This window comes from Mya arenaria, chromosome 13 (genome assembly GCF_026914265.1).
Source record: "Mya arenaria isolate MELC-2E11 chromosome 13, ASM2691426v1".
Taxonomy (NCBI): Eukaryota; Metazoa; Mollusca; class Bivalvia; order Myida; family Myidae; genus Mya; species Mya arenaria.
Window position 1 is genome coordinate 51,257,447 of NC_069134.1, and position 15,038 is coordinate 51,272,484.

At 38.2% G+C, this 15,038-nt stretch overlaps 1 pseudogene; it reads left to right on the plus strand.

The window, feature by feature from the left end:
* LOC128215347 (ATPase family AAA domain-containing protein 2-like) overlaps positions 1-15,038 on the plus strand; it is a 32,444-nt pseudogene that overhangs the window by 15,025 nt on the left and 2,381 nt on the right.

Consider the following 15,038-nt stretch of genomic DNA (forward strand, 5'->3'; position numbering starts at 1 on the left):
ACCTGTTTTAAACAGATTTATTGTATTTTCAAACTTAATTTTTTTTAGGGCAGCAGGGAAATGTTTGACATATAGCATAATGTTTGTGCTTTCATCACTGATGATATTTCTGTTTTTAGCAGTTTAAACAAATTCATTTTGCTTTTTGATTGATCATTCAATTAGGTTATGTGACAAATATCAGTCCGTGTTCACTGGACTAGGCAAATTAAAAGACAAACAAATCAAGTTCCATGTTGACGAAAACGTCATGCCTATAGCACAACCAGCTAGAAGAATTCCATTCCATGTGCGAGTGGAACAGGAAATAAAACGACTTGAACAGCAAGATATCATTGAAAAGGTGGAGGGGCCGACACCTTTGGTTTCGAACATTGTTGTAGCACCAAAGCCGAACGCTCCAGACTAAATAAGGCTTTGTGTAGATATAAGAAAAGTAAATCAAGCATTGAAATGCGAGTGTCATGTAGTGCCTACAAGTAATCCTGGAATTAAACGGATCAAAGGTGTTTTCCAAAGTGGATTTTAATAAAGGATTTCACCAGCTTGCGCTGTCCGAGGAGTCACACAACATGACAGTGTTTGCATTACATGTCAGATTAGACAGGTACAAACGACTGAATTTCGGTGTAAGCGTAGCACCAGAAATATTCCAGAATGAAATACACCCAGTGGTAACAGGTCTCAAGGGAACATTGAACATATCGGATGACATTATAATACACGCACCGAACCGTGACGAACATGATCGGAGACTCGAAGTCGTACTGCAACGAATGCAAGACAAAAATCTCACACTCAACAAGCAGAAGTGCGAATTCGGTAAAACTTCTGTCAAATTCTATGGCTTTGTTTTTTCGGACAAAGGCATAAGTCCCAATCCGGCCAAAATCACAGCAGTTCAAAATATAGCCGAGCCGAAGACTACAGGTGAATTAAGGTCATTCTTGGGTATGACCAATAACCTCTCAAAGTTATGAAACAAGCGCTATGCAGCGATACAGTAATGAGCTACCTTGACCCGAAAAAACCCCACAGAACTCTGGGTAGATGCAAGCCCCGAGGGAATATCAGGGATATTAATACCAGAAAACAAAGTTATCGCATATGGAAGCCGGTCATTGACGCCAGTGAAAAAGCGTTACAGCCAAACAGAACGAGAAATGCTTGCAAGTGTTTGGGGCTGCAAACATTTTTACATTTACTTGAATGGAAAGGCATTCCAGCTAGTAACCGACTGCAGACTACTGCTCTCAATATGCACAAACTCTAAACAAATACAGTCAGCTAGACTTGAACAATGGCGATTGAGACTTACCACCTACAATTTTACAGTCAAGCACATGCCTGGAAATAAAATGATAGCAGATTACTGCTCCCGACATCCAATAAATAATTACTCACACAAAAACATAGCTGAGGAATATGTGAATTTTATTGCCAATGCCGCAGTGCCCAAGTCATTAAATCTCCAAGACGTGGAAAGTGCCACAGCCCAAGAGTGTGTGTTGACATTCATAATGTCCGCGCTTCAAAACAACACGTGGATTAAGCAAACATGCGCCGGTGATGGCAGCTATAACTGTTATCAGCAGATTGCAGACGAATTGACCGTCCTGTCAACAGAGCATGGAAACGTTCTCCTACGAGGAATCAGGCTGTGCATACCAAGCAGCCTGCAATCAAAGGTAATTAACCTGGCACACGAAGGTCACCAAGGGAGAAACAGAACAAAAGCGCTCTTACGTGAAACCTGCTGGTTCCCCTATCTGGACAAATTAGTCGACAAACAATGCAAGAATTGCATACCATGCATGTCTGCAACACCACAAACGAAGGTAGAACCGATCAAGCCAAGCCCATTACCAAAGAAACCGTGGGATAAAGTGTCAGTTGATTTTTGTGGGCCGTTTCCCATAGTAGAATTTTTTATGGTAGTTATCTGTGACTACAGTAGATACCCATTAGTTGAAAAGTTAACAAGCCTGACTGCACAAAATGTCATATCGCACCTTGAAATTGTTTTTTGAATGTTCTCTATTCCAAGTGTGGTCAAATCCGACGCTGTTCAAAAGCCATGAATTTACGCAATTTTCAAAAAGTATCGGGTTCAAACACCGGAAGGTAACCCCACTAGCCCCACAAGCCAACGGATTGGTAGAAGCATTTATGAAGCCACTAGTAAAAACAATGAAAACTGTGACAGCGTCTGGAAAGAACTTTAAATCTGAACTTACTATTTTTCTAATGAATTACAGATCAACCCCACATCCAAGTGCAGGACTTTCGCCTTTTTAAATAATGTTCAATCGCAAAATGAAGACAAAGCTTCCAACATTTACCGTGCCGAGAAATGATATATATGTACGCAAAAGAGACACTAAATCAAAGCAAAAGAACAAAAGTATGCCGATGAGAAACGGAAGGCAAAACCATGTACATTACAGCCAGGCCATCCGGTCCTTGTTAAACAACCAAAACAAAATATATTAACAACGCCATTCAGTCATAAATGGGGATACGTCGTCAGACGAAAGGGATCCATGGTCACAGGACGTAATGCTTGTTCTTAATGATCTATAATGTGTGTGCTATTAGACAGATTATTACCTGACATTTTCTAAATTTGTGAGGAAAAAGGGTCAGAGGTTAATTTATAGACAGACAATAATCTTATTTACTTTAATACATGGTTGCAAGTGATTTGATTATTGCAATAATATTTAAGAAAATGATAGTTTCTGTTAAAAAGAAATAATACAATGTTTTATGAATAATTCATGAAAATATGTCTATATGATTTATTAATCTTTTTTCATATTAGTAAAATCAAATCCGTGTAAAGGAGGGATGTAGTGGCCAATCAGAGCCCAGTATTGATAAACCTGCCTCTGTGTAAGATAAGCCCGCCTCTGGCTAACAGTTGCATGTATGTTGATAGTTCAGTTATTGATTAGATTCAAGATCGTGTGCGAAGAGGTCAAATTATTGATTTACATTAGTAGTTTTTGATGCTTCCTAAAATAAACAACCAAACCAGGAATCTTGTCCTTAGCATTTTCTCAATTCAATAAGTTGAATATTGAGTCCGGGGACACCTGTTTTGAAGCATTGTTTTAAGATTTTCTTTTCCTTAAATAAATATTTTAGTCTTGAAAGTCTTTAGTATGAGGGTTCATCTTCCCTAAAGTCTTGAGTCTGGGGGTCCATTTTCAATAGTCTTCGAGTCTGGGGGTCCATCTTCAGTGAAGTCTTTAGTCTGATGGTCCATATTCACTTAAGTCTTGAGTCCGGGGGTCCATATTCACTAACGTCTAAAGTCTAGGAGTCCATCTTCACTGAAGTCTTAAGTCGCATGGTCCATATTCACTAAAGTCTTGAGTCAGGGGGTCGATCTTCACTAAAATCTTGAGTCGCGGGGTCAAACTTCACAAGTCTTGAGTCTGGGAGTCCATATTACTAATGTCTTGAGTCTGAGGGTCCATATTCTCTTAAGTCTAGAGTCTGGGAGTCCATCTTCACTAAAGTCTTGAGTCTGGGGGTTCATGTTGACGTCCATATTCACTAAAGTCTTGAGTCTTGGGGTTCATATTCACTAATTTTTTGATGAAGTGCTTTAATTTACCACTAATTGTAAATTTCTCTTCATCTGGATACTAGCTTCTCAGGTTACTTTATGGTCAACAAGAAAGTCCTCTGCACTGTTACATTTGACTTTATCTGGGACTCTGTATGTTTCAGGTTACAGTGGGGCAGATTTGAAAGCGCTGTGTACCGAGGTGACTTTGCTCGCTCTCCGTCATCGCTATCCGCAGATCTACACGTCCTCCGAAAAACTCCAGATTGACGTCTCCAGTGTGAATGTAAACACCAAAGATTTCCATAATGCAATGACGTTGATAGTTCCTGCCTCTCAGCGATCTGTGACCTCTCCTGCAAGGGCTCTTGGGGTCACGGTCGCCCCTCTGTTACAGGCCATGTTTAAGGATATTCTGATTACACTTGGTGACGTCTTCCCATCAGTTCTCATGCAGCACAACAGTTTGGATTCACCAGGTCAGCTTATTTCTTAAAATTGATTCTCAGATTAGTTTGGTCCATAATTGAATTACCCATGACATACGTTTGCTTCAATTGGTTTATTGATGTTTCTCATAATATAAATGAAATTTCCTCAGATATCTATGGAAAGAGTGTACTTTCAAGGACTTCATTTTGGAAGTTTTTAGCCCATTTTAAGTGGGTGATACACTTCCAAACTTCCTATAATTGAAGCGTTTTAGGGTGATCCCAGAAAGGAATACTTTCATAGAAGTTTAGGAAAAAGAATGTCTTTATTGTACTGTTTGTATCCGCTCTCCTATCTAGGAGAACCTGTGTCCTCAGAGGAAAACTGTGGTTCTACAGTTATGCTTGCCGAGTTGGAGAGCGATGAAGACAGCAGAGATGTTAGCATCTTTGAGCACAAAGTTGACAAGAGGCGCAAACAGTCCAACATTCCTGAACTACCAGAATCATTCCTCAACTTTACAAGGTGAAAATGAATGTTATTAATATTCCCCTTGATATCACTAGATATCAGCATTTCACATTTTGAAAAAATACTTATTTATTAAGTAAGCCCTTGATAATCATATGGCATTTCATTGATCAATTCCTTTCTTATATACACAGGTATGCGGACTGTCAGCCAAGCACTCGCACAGACCACGTGACCTCTTGGCTATTTACATTACATTCTTCTCTGTAATAGGTATGCGAATGAACAGTCAAGCACTCACCAAGACCATGTGACCTGTTAGCTATTTACATTATATTCTCTTTTGTCATAGGTATGCGCATCATCGGCCAAGCACTCATAGACCACCCCTCCTGTTGGCTATTAACATTATATTCTCTTTAGACATGGGTGTGCAGACCATCAGCCAAGCACTCGCAAAGACCAGGTGACATGTTGGATATTTACTTTACATTCTTGTTTGTCATGCGGATCGTCAGCCAAGCACTCACAGACCACGCCTCCTGTTGGCGGGCCATACAGACCAGGGGCAGACAACCCACTTGGCCCCAGCTATTGTCCATTATCTGGAGCAACTGCCGTCACACGTTGGATTCGTCCTCTCACTACACCGTGCAATCCAGAACACCTGAGGAGTCTTGTGCTCATGTAAACCATTTGAAACAATAAAGAAAAATGTTACTCTCACAAGTGATTGCTTAGTTGAAAAAGAATGAATGTATATGTATCTACCGTAAATGACTGGGTATAAGACGATAGGGGGTATTAGACGCAGGGAAAAAAATCTGTGAAAAATCCGAGAAAAAAACTTTTAATCTATGTTTTTGGTTAAAAGACGCATAGAAAAAATGTCAAAATCGTCCGGCATTTTCAGCCACCATGTTTGTTGACAGTGACAAAAAAAATTTTTTCGTGAAAATGGCGATGGTTATCTTTAAAACCATACAACCATACTGTCGAGAATGAAAAGTTATGTTTTGCAAAAAATATTTTGACAGTGCCCAACTTTGCTTTTTTATATGTAAGTTTGATTATTGTTTAATTCAATTTATTATTCAAAATAATATTGAATACCGTAATTCACAAAAGTTCGGACACCATAAATTAATTATTTTTTTCGCTCTCCGAATACAAAGAAAATTATCATTTTTACATTTTATTTACATGTTTGTTTAACCTGCCTTTTTTCTTCATGTTTGCTTTTTACCACTTATTACTTTATCCGTAGTAATCAATGGTCATAAACTTATTTATTACGCCTATAAGTGTAAATCCTTCATGAAGTTAATTAAAACACCATTTTATACATGCACTGAACTGAATAAACACATTCTATCGGCTTCAGATCAAAGAGTCACACTGTGTGACGTCACATAACTTACAGTTATACCCACGAGGATCTCGTGGAGAGCATGGACATTGCTATGCAGGATTAATGTATAACTGTACGATTATTGCTTCATATAGTCTATAAGTGTGGTACAAGTTTAAAAGCTTATTGGCAGATCGTTTTACAAACATGTCATGTCGATGTTTTCTTAATCCCTTGATTGCCCTTGTTGTTTGTTTAATCCTCAAATAAATATATCACACTTCCTTTTCAACAGGCAATAAATCGTTTAGGATCGGTAGTAACTAATAAAATTGTCTCAGTGGTGTATACGGTTAGGTAATCTAGCCAGGCATTGTAAAGATAAAAATCAATAATCTTCGTCTGTGAAACTTGGTAACTATGAAAGTTATGATTGATGTCCTTTGGGTGCCCGAAAATTAGGTACGCAAAATAAATTATTTTGGGAAATAATTATTAATCTTTTTTATTTTTGTTGAAATTATAAACGTCTTACGATATACCGTATCCCGATCTTCAACTGCCGTTTTAACCCTTATATACTCGATCAATATGACGCGAGTAACATCCCTTTCTACATAAATCTAAACAAACTCTCGGCTTGAAATTGACCTCAGAAAAAAAGTTCAAAAAATTGTTACTGGGTATTATACGCAGGCATTTTTTTGCATCAAAACCTGAGGGAAAAAAGTGCGTCTAATACCCAGTCATTTACGGTATGTGTCATGTAAATTCACACAACCATTAGCAAGGTACCAAGTGTCTTTTATGAGTAAGATTGATGTCAAGTTTTAAGGTTCATGTATAGATTATAACTTACCAACATTTGCAGGTGTTTCGTGAAGCAAAGCGGACGGCTCCAAGCATTGTGTATTTACCTCATGTTAACCAGTGGTGGTCGGTGGTCGGGGAAACTGTAAGGTCAACCATACTGACCTTGGCTCAAGACCTTGACCCCGTTAGCCCTGTGTTGCCATTGGCAACCAGTGAAGAAAATTATGAGGAATTGGAATATTCGGTATTTGCTGGTCTTTTGTAATAACCTACTTAGAAAATTTTAATCCTAAGTTTACAATTTTATGAATGAATTTATTAAATAGTTTTCGGAAACATGAAATTGCTTTATGGCATGAATGAAAGATTTTTTTTTAAATTATTCTAAACGTTAAGAACTAGACCTTATCTGTATTTTTCTGCGTTCTACAGAGATTGCAAACTGCTTTGTATGGAGTAAGCATAATGTAAAAGCAGCCTTGTCATGTTTTCTAGCTTCAGGATGTGTTTGATGAATACTCAGGGGAGGTTATTGGTGTTAGAAATCCAGACAAAGAAGAGAGGAAATAATTTTCTCATTTTTTTTATAATTTCGGTCCTAAACGACTAGGTCAGTAAAAGTTGTAGAAATTGTAGTACACAAATATTCATGGGTCATTCACACATTCAAAACTACCCCCAATAGGTCGTAAATATGAGACTAATGCGACCAGCTGCTTTTTCTGCTACGCTGATCATTCTATAGCCTATCAGATTCTGTTATTTAGCAGATGCTTACCATCAGTCCAATCACATGTATTGGTAGGTCGCAGAAGACACAATTAAACAAACTATGTGTTAGTTGTGTGCTTGCAGCTATCCTGATTAAGTGTTAAAATCAGTCCATATTTTCACATGGCAATTATGAATATACTTTATATGTTGTCGTCGACCATTGCATGATATATCCGTTTGTTGATTACCAAACTGTTCAATTTAAATTGTAATAAAGAACCATTTCTGGTTATTAACAGTTTTAAAGATAAATGCATATGTCATTGTTAATCTGTGAAAGCATTAAAAATCCGAATTTTAAAATTATTTACCTAGTCATATATAGGATATCAACAGCGACACGCTTGATTAACTAGATAGTCTGGAAGCTAAGTGCACCGCTTACATCATTTTAATTTGCAGTAATGAAAAAATTGTTGTCGATATCCCACTTATAGCTTGAAACCCCGTTGAACAGGTCATTCTTTTTTTGTGGGGGGGGGATTTATTTTTTATAGTGGGGAGGGGTTGTCGCCGGGTCCGGACCGTTTGAGGTTCCAATATTTTAGAAGCCCTGGCTGCAATGATAAATAAATATCTACATAGCTTTTTAATGTACTGGTTATTCACCAAGCATAAAATATGTTTTCTACTTTTATATCTACAGATTATTTGAAACAAACTTGACGGCTTTTGTGTTAGTCTATGTATAATTACACGTGTCCTTTTAGGTACCAGACTACTATGAGATCATTAAGAAGCCGATGGATCTTTCCACAATGATGTCAAAGATTGACCTTCACCATTACCAGTCTTTAAAGGAGTTTCTCAAACATATTGACCAGATCTGTCTCAACGCACTCGAATACAATCCGGATAAAGACCCCCAAAGTGAGATAATGTTGTCAGTAATACAATGAAAACAACAGGGACAAGTCTAGTAGTGGAAAATTGTGAATTGTTAGGGATTAAATATTCGAATACCAAATGTTTAGGAAATGTAGTAAACTACTATTATTATTTGCTTTAGTAATAGCCGGGGCATTTTAACCCTTTTTCGTTGTAGCCGGTATACGCGAAGTACCCTGATTCTCCCAAACATTAGCACTCAAATTCTGCATAAATTTTACAAAAAATCTAACAAAAGCAATAGCTTTTGAACAAATTAAAAATGACCTATGAACCTATCTTACACTCTCAGCCATGGAAAATATTTAAAATCTCTTTTATTGTTGATTCTTTTAGGCATTCAATGTTTATAAATAAGTTTTGATCAAAGTTTATATGTCAAAATGGAGTATATGCATGACTTGATCATGCGTTGCTTAATTTCACATTGAAAAGGACATGAACATTGTACTTATTGCCATTACAAGGAAATGTTGATGGAATTGTTCTCCCCCGCCAAAGTAAAATTATGGTTGTTTCCAGGTCGTGTTATTCGGCACCGAGCGTGTGCCTTAAAGGATACAACCAGTGCAATCATGAAGGCAGAACTGGACCCGGAGTTTGAAAAGATCTGTCGGGGAATTGTCGAGTCAAGAAAACAGAGAGGTTGGTAGTCTGAGTTATGATTATGAATTTCCCTTTATTAGTGTGCTTTAAGTATTTAGCTGGAATATTAAAGGAGGTTTTACCACTCAGGTCGGCGTCCGGATAAAGTTTAAGGGCTAGTTGGCATTTTCACTATTTACTCCAATCTTTCATTCAATTCACTTAATACTTTACATAATGGTTCAGGACCATCACACTATAACATAACTCCATATTATACTTAATACAAATTATTGTAAAAAAATACTTTTTAGAAAGTTTGGGGTTTTTGGCATCTTTGGGGTTTTTGACATCTTTTGGTTTAAAGTCAGATCTCGAAAACTGTCCATTTAATGGCCTTCATACTTGTGTTTAGCATTAATATCATATAAACGGGTATATCTGAAGTGCTTTACACCAAGAAGGCAAAAAGGCTAGTTAACTCACGCTTGCTAGTGCTATTAAGTTAAACAAGGGAAACATTTTACCTACCAGTTATAAACTTGCCTTCTCTGCATTTCTTTAATAATTAGGTTTATATTAAAGACAAGTCATGTGTTAGTGTTCCTGTCAGTTTAAAAGCCTCTGACCTATCTTAGTCTGATTAAGTTGAAGATTATGGTATAAAGATCGGATCATTCTACCACAACCAGCCATTTAACCATGCACTATCTTGCCCTTCCATGGTTAAAAAAGTGAACACTTCTCCTGCATTCAGGTGAGGATGGGGTGAAGACAGCACCATCGTTCTACCACACCCGCCCCTTGAACCAGGGACCCATGCATCCTCTTGCCATCACCCGCCACTCGACCTCAAACCATACCACACCCAGGGACTCAAATACTCGCTCTAGTCGCAGGCTTCAGGTGAGTTTAACTGAAATCATAATATTAAAGTTAGGCCTCTTTAAGGCATTTTAGAATAGGCACTAACATCAATATGTTGATGAAGTTTCCTGGAAACCTTGGAATAAAGATTCAAGAGAAACATGTCAAATTTGTAAAATTAGCATTATTTAAAAGCATTTTTCATTGGAAAAAGCATTATTTAATAGCATTTTCCATTGGAAATGGCTTGAAAAAGATTGTTGAAAAAAATGATGTAGACAGTTCAAAGCCAGTATGTTTGATAATTGTTATTATAAAGACCATAACCTCCCAGGGGCTCAAATACACGCTCTTGTTACACAAATACTTATAAATTTGATGTTCAGCAATCATCCTCCAGAAATGAGAACTTTTCAGGGAGAGCATTTAGAGGAAGTTCCTTCATTGGAAGACATAGAGAAGCAAGCCCGGGCTCAGCGCAGTATTCAACGCAACCAGATGTCACCAAACAAGCAGGATAGCAACCAGTCCACACCTCAGGGTCAGCTCAAAAAGAATACTCCATGTTCCAGGGATTACTCTGAAAATCCGCGATCTCCCAACAGCTCACAAGGCTCAGGGAACAAATCTTCTGCTGGAAAATCTCAGGCTTCAACATCAACGAAGAAACCAGTGAAAAAAGAAATCTGGGGAAGTACAGGGTATAGGCGTAGGCGCCGTAAACGGAAAAGGGTAGATGGTGATGGTGATGGTAATGACAATGAGTTTGAAGAGTTGCCTAATGACAATGATGAGGATGAAGATGTTGATGATGAAAGTGAGGAGGATTGTGACAAAACTGAAGATGCTGGAAATGAGATGGAAGTGGAGGCCTTTGACGGGACAATGACTGTGAGTCCTGGTAAGTCTCAAGCAAGACAGGAGGGCTCAAAATCACCGATAAAGGTCACAGACTTGTTACATGTGGATGTTGGAGAAAAGGTTTCCAGAGAGAAACAAACTTTGCCTTCACCAAAGGACAGCCAGAGATCACCGAAAGCTGATAGTCAGAAATCGCCACACTATAAAAGTGGGGATAGAGAGAGCCAGAGATCACTTAGAGTGGAAGGTCAGAAATCTCCACGCTGCAAAAGTCGGGATTCAGAGGACATGTCCGATTCAATGAGAAGGCATTCCACAGAGTCAAGGTCACCCAGAGGAGCAGACAACACTTCTACATCTCCAAGAGTTGTGAGTGGTTCAAAGTCTCCTAGAACTGTAGAAAGTATAGAAACTAACAATGCCACAAAGCAATCAGTATTGAGTACTCAGGGTAAAACTGTAGTTCAACACTTGATGAATGGTTTTGTAGATAGTGGTTTAGGGACCTCAGATAGCAGTGGTGATTCAAACGACAGTTTGGGCCAGAAGTTGATAGACAAGAACAGTCAGGATCAGGTCAACATGGATACAGCTGAGGTATTAATGTAAACTAGTTTTGAAATGTTTGTTTGCTTTCTAATTTTCTTAGCCTCAGTGTTCATCCTGCAGGAACTGAAATGATAGCAAAAAAAATGTTGAAAAATATGCCTATAAAACTAAGTACTTTAACTTATATTACTTGTGAAAAAACACTTTGGTCCATAACTCTTGCCTTTTTATTGGAGCTATGCCCCTTTATTGTTCATTCTTTACCACAAGAAGATTCCCCTTCCACTGCCTCCATTCACTCCAGCCAAGTATTACTGGAAATTCATTATCACAATACAATGTGTCAGTATCTGACTTCTTTCCCAGTGTGGTGGTCCCCTCTGTCTGGCTACCAAAAGTATAGTTAGTGATACCATCTAACTCAGTTCCAATAGTGATACCATCTAACTCAGTTCTGATCCTCTCTAGTGTCTCCTCCATCTGCCATGTTCTCCTCCTCCTGGTGCGGATGTACCTCCAGTACCCGGGACACATGCAAGGACAGCTGCTGCATACTCTCTCTGTCCATGGTCTGAAAAACATTATTTGACATTTGATATGTAATATTGCCAGGGTTCCCTTAAGTAAGTATAGAAATATAGAACATTTATATAATTTGATAATTTTGATCGACTGTATTTAAACCTTTGTTTACAGTCTAATGTCATTAAATATTACCTTTGCTGTAAAGTATCAGGATTACTAACATAATTATGTTGTCCAATTATTGCCTAATGCAAAGTTTTGTTTGAGCTTCCTGGTCTATAAATAGAAACAAGACATTGAATCAACTATTTATAATGTAGATGAGTATATGTTTTGCGTTCTGACCCATGAAATACACAAGTGAAAACTTTTGCAGAGTACTGTTCATGTTTAAATAAAATTGCCTTAAATGTCACATTGATTAATTTGGTACTGTGACTAATGTCATCGTAACTGATGTCACTGAGTATCGAGTCCAAATACTTCAATGGTCATATATTAAAAGACACTCAATATATTCACATTAAGATAGTCTAAATGAGTTTCATGTCAAATGATGAAGGTTTAGCAAAGCCAATCAATCTGGCTAAAATAAAGTATAAAAAATGAAATATGATCTTTGGTAAACAAATGAGAATGAAAAGGTATGGCCCATATTCACTATTGAGTCATAGGTTTCATTTCCACTTAAGTCTTGAGCCTGAAGGTCTAAATTCTTGAGTCTGATGGCCCATATGCACTTAAGTCTTGAGTATGGGGGTCAATACTCACTACAGTCTTGAGTCAGATAATCCACATTCATTTAAGTCTTGAGTCTGAGGGTCCATCATATTCACTCAAGTCTTAAGTCAGGGGGTCTATATTCACCCAAGTATTGATTCTTATGTTTAATATTCACTAAAGTATTGCGTCTGATGGTCCATATTCACTAAATTATTGAGTCTGAGGGTCAATATTCATTAATGTGTTGAGTCTGATGATCCATATTCACTAAAGTATTGAGTCTGAGGCTCAATATTCACTAAAGTATTGAGTCTGATGATTCATATTCACTAAAGTCTTTAAGCTTAGGGTGAATACTCATTAATGTATTTAGTCTGATGGTCCATATTCACTACAGTATTGAGTCTCAGGGTCAATATTCGCTTATGTCTTGAGTCTGGGGGTCCATATTCGCTAACGTCTTGAGTCCGATGGTCCATATTCACTTAAGTATTGAGTCTTTGGATCAATATACACTAAAGTCTTGAGACTGATGGTCCATATTCACTAATATCTTGAGTCTGGGGGTCAATATTCACTGAAGTATTGAGTCTTGGGGTCCATATTCACTAACGTCTTGAGTCCGATGGTCCATATTCACTTAAGTATTGAGTCTTTGGATCAATATACACTAAAGTCTTGAGACTGATGGTCCATATTCACTAATATCTTGAGTCTTGGGGTCCATATTCACTAATGTCTTGAGTCTGAAGTTCCATATTCACTAAAGAATTGAGTCTGGGGGTCCATCTTCACTTAAGTATTGTGTCTAAGGGTCCATCGTCGCTAAAGTCTCGAGTCTAAGGGTCCATATTCACTGAAGTCTTAAGTCTAGGGTCCATCTTCACTAAAGTCTTGAGTCTAAGGGTCCATACTCACTAAAGTCTTGAGTCTAAGGGTCCATATTCACTAAAGTCTTGAGTCTGGGGTCCATCTTCACTCATGTCTTGAGTCTGAGGGTCCATATTCACTTAAGTCTTGAGTCTGATGGTGTGTCCATATTCACTAACTTGATTCTGATAGTCCATATTTACTAATGTGTTGAGTCCGAGGGTCCAAATTAACTAATATTTGAGACGAGATACTTGAATTAATGACTGATTATAAATTATTTCTCTTCATCTGGATACAAGTATCTAAGGTTACTTTATGGTCAACAAAAAAGCTCTGTGTATTGTTACATTTGACTTTATCTGCGATTCTGTATGTTTCAGGTTACTGGGGGGCAGATTTGAAAGCCCTGTGTACTGTTACATTTGACTTTATCTGCAACTCTGTGCACTGTTACATTTGACTTTATCTGCCACTCTGTATGTTTCAGGTAAATATGGGGTAGATTTGAAAGCGCTGTGCACTGTGACATTTGACTTTATCTGGCATTCTGTATGTTTCAGGTTACTGTGGGGCAGATTTGAAAGCCCTGTGCACTGTTACATTTGACTTTATCTGCCACTCTGTATGTTTCAGGTTACTCTGGGGCAGATTTGAAAGCCCTGTGCACTGTTACATTTGACTTTATCTGCCACTCTGTATGTTTCAGGTAACTGTGGGGCAGATTTGAAAGCGCTGTGCACTGTGACATTTGACTTTATCTGCCACTCTGTATGTTTCAGGTAACTGTGGGGCAGATTTGAAAGCCCTATGCACTGTTACATTTGACTTTATCTGCGACTCTGTATGTTTCAGGTAACTGTGGGGCAGATTTGAAAGCCCTATGCACTGTTACATTTGACTTTATCTGCCACTCTGTATGTTTCAGGTTACTCTGGGGCAGATTTGAAAGCGCTGTGCTCTGTGACATTTGACTTTATCTGCCACTCTGTATGTTTCAGGTAACTGTGGGGCAGATTTGAAAGCCCTATGCACTGTTACATTTGACTTTATCTGCGACTCTGTATGTTTCAGGTAACTGTGGGGCAGATTTGAAAGCCCTATGCACTGTTACATTTGACTTTATCTGCCACTCTGTATGTTTCAGGTTACTCTGGGGCAGATTTGAAAGCGCTGTGCACTGTGACATTTGACTTTATCTGCGACTCTGTATGTTTCAGGTTACAGTGGGGCAGATTTGAAAGCGCTGTGTACCGAGGTGACTTTGCTTACTCTCCGTCCTCGCTATCCTCAGATCTACATGTCCTCTGAAAAACTCCAGATTGACATCTCCAGTGTGAATGTGAACGCCAAGGACTTCCATAATGCAATGACGTTGATAGTTCCTGCCTCTCAGCGATCTGTGACCTCTCCTGCAAGGGCTCTTGGGGTCACGGTCGCCCCTCTCTTACAGGCCATGTTTAAAGAGATTCTGATTACACTTGGAGACACCTTCCCATCAGTTCTCATGCAGTTCAACAGTTTGAACTCACCAGGTCAGCTTATTTCTAAACTGATTTGATTTTCCGATGTTTATGATCCATAATTCAATTGCCTATGAAAAACATTTGCTTCAATTGGTATATTTAATGTTTCTCATGATATAAATGAAATTTCCTTAGATATTTGTGTGAAGAGTCTGTACCTTTAAGGACTCAATTTTGGAAGTTTTGAGCCCATTTTTAGGTGGGTAATACACATCTGAATTTGTTA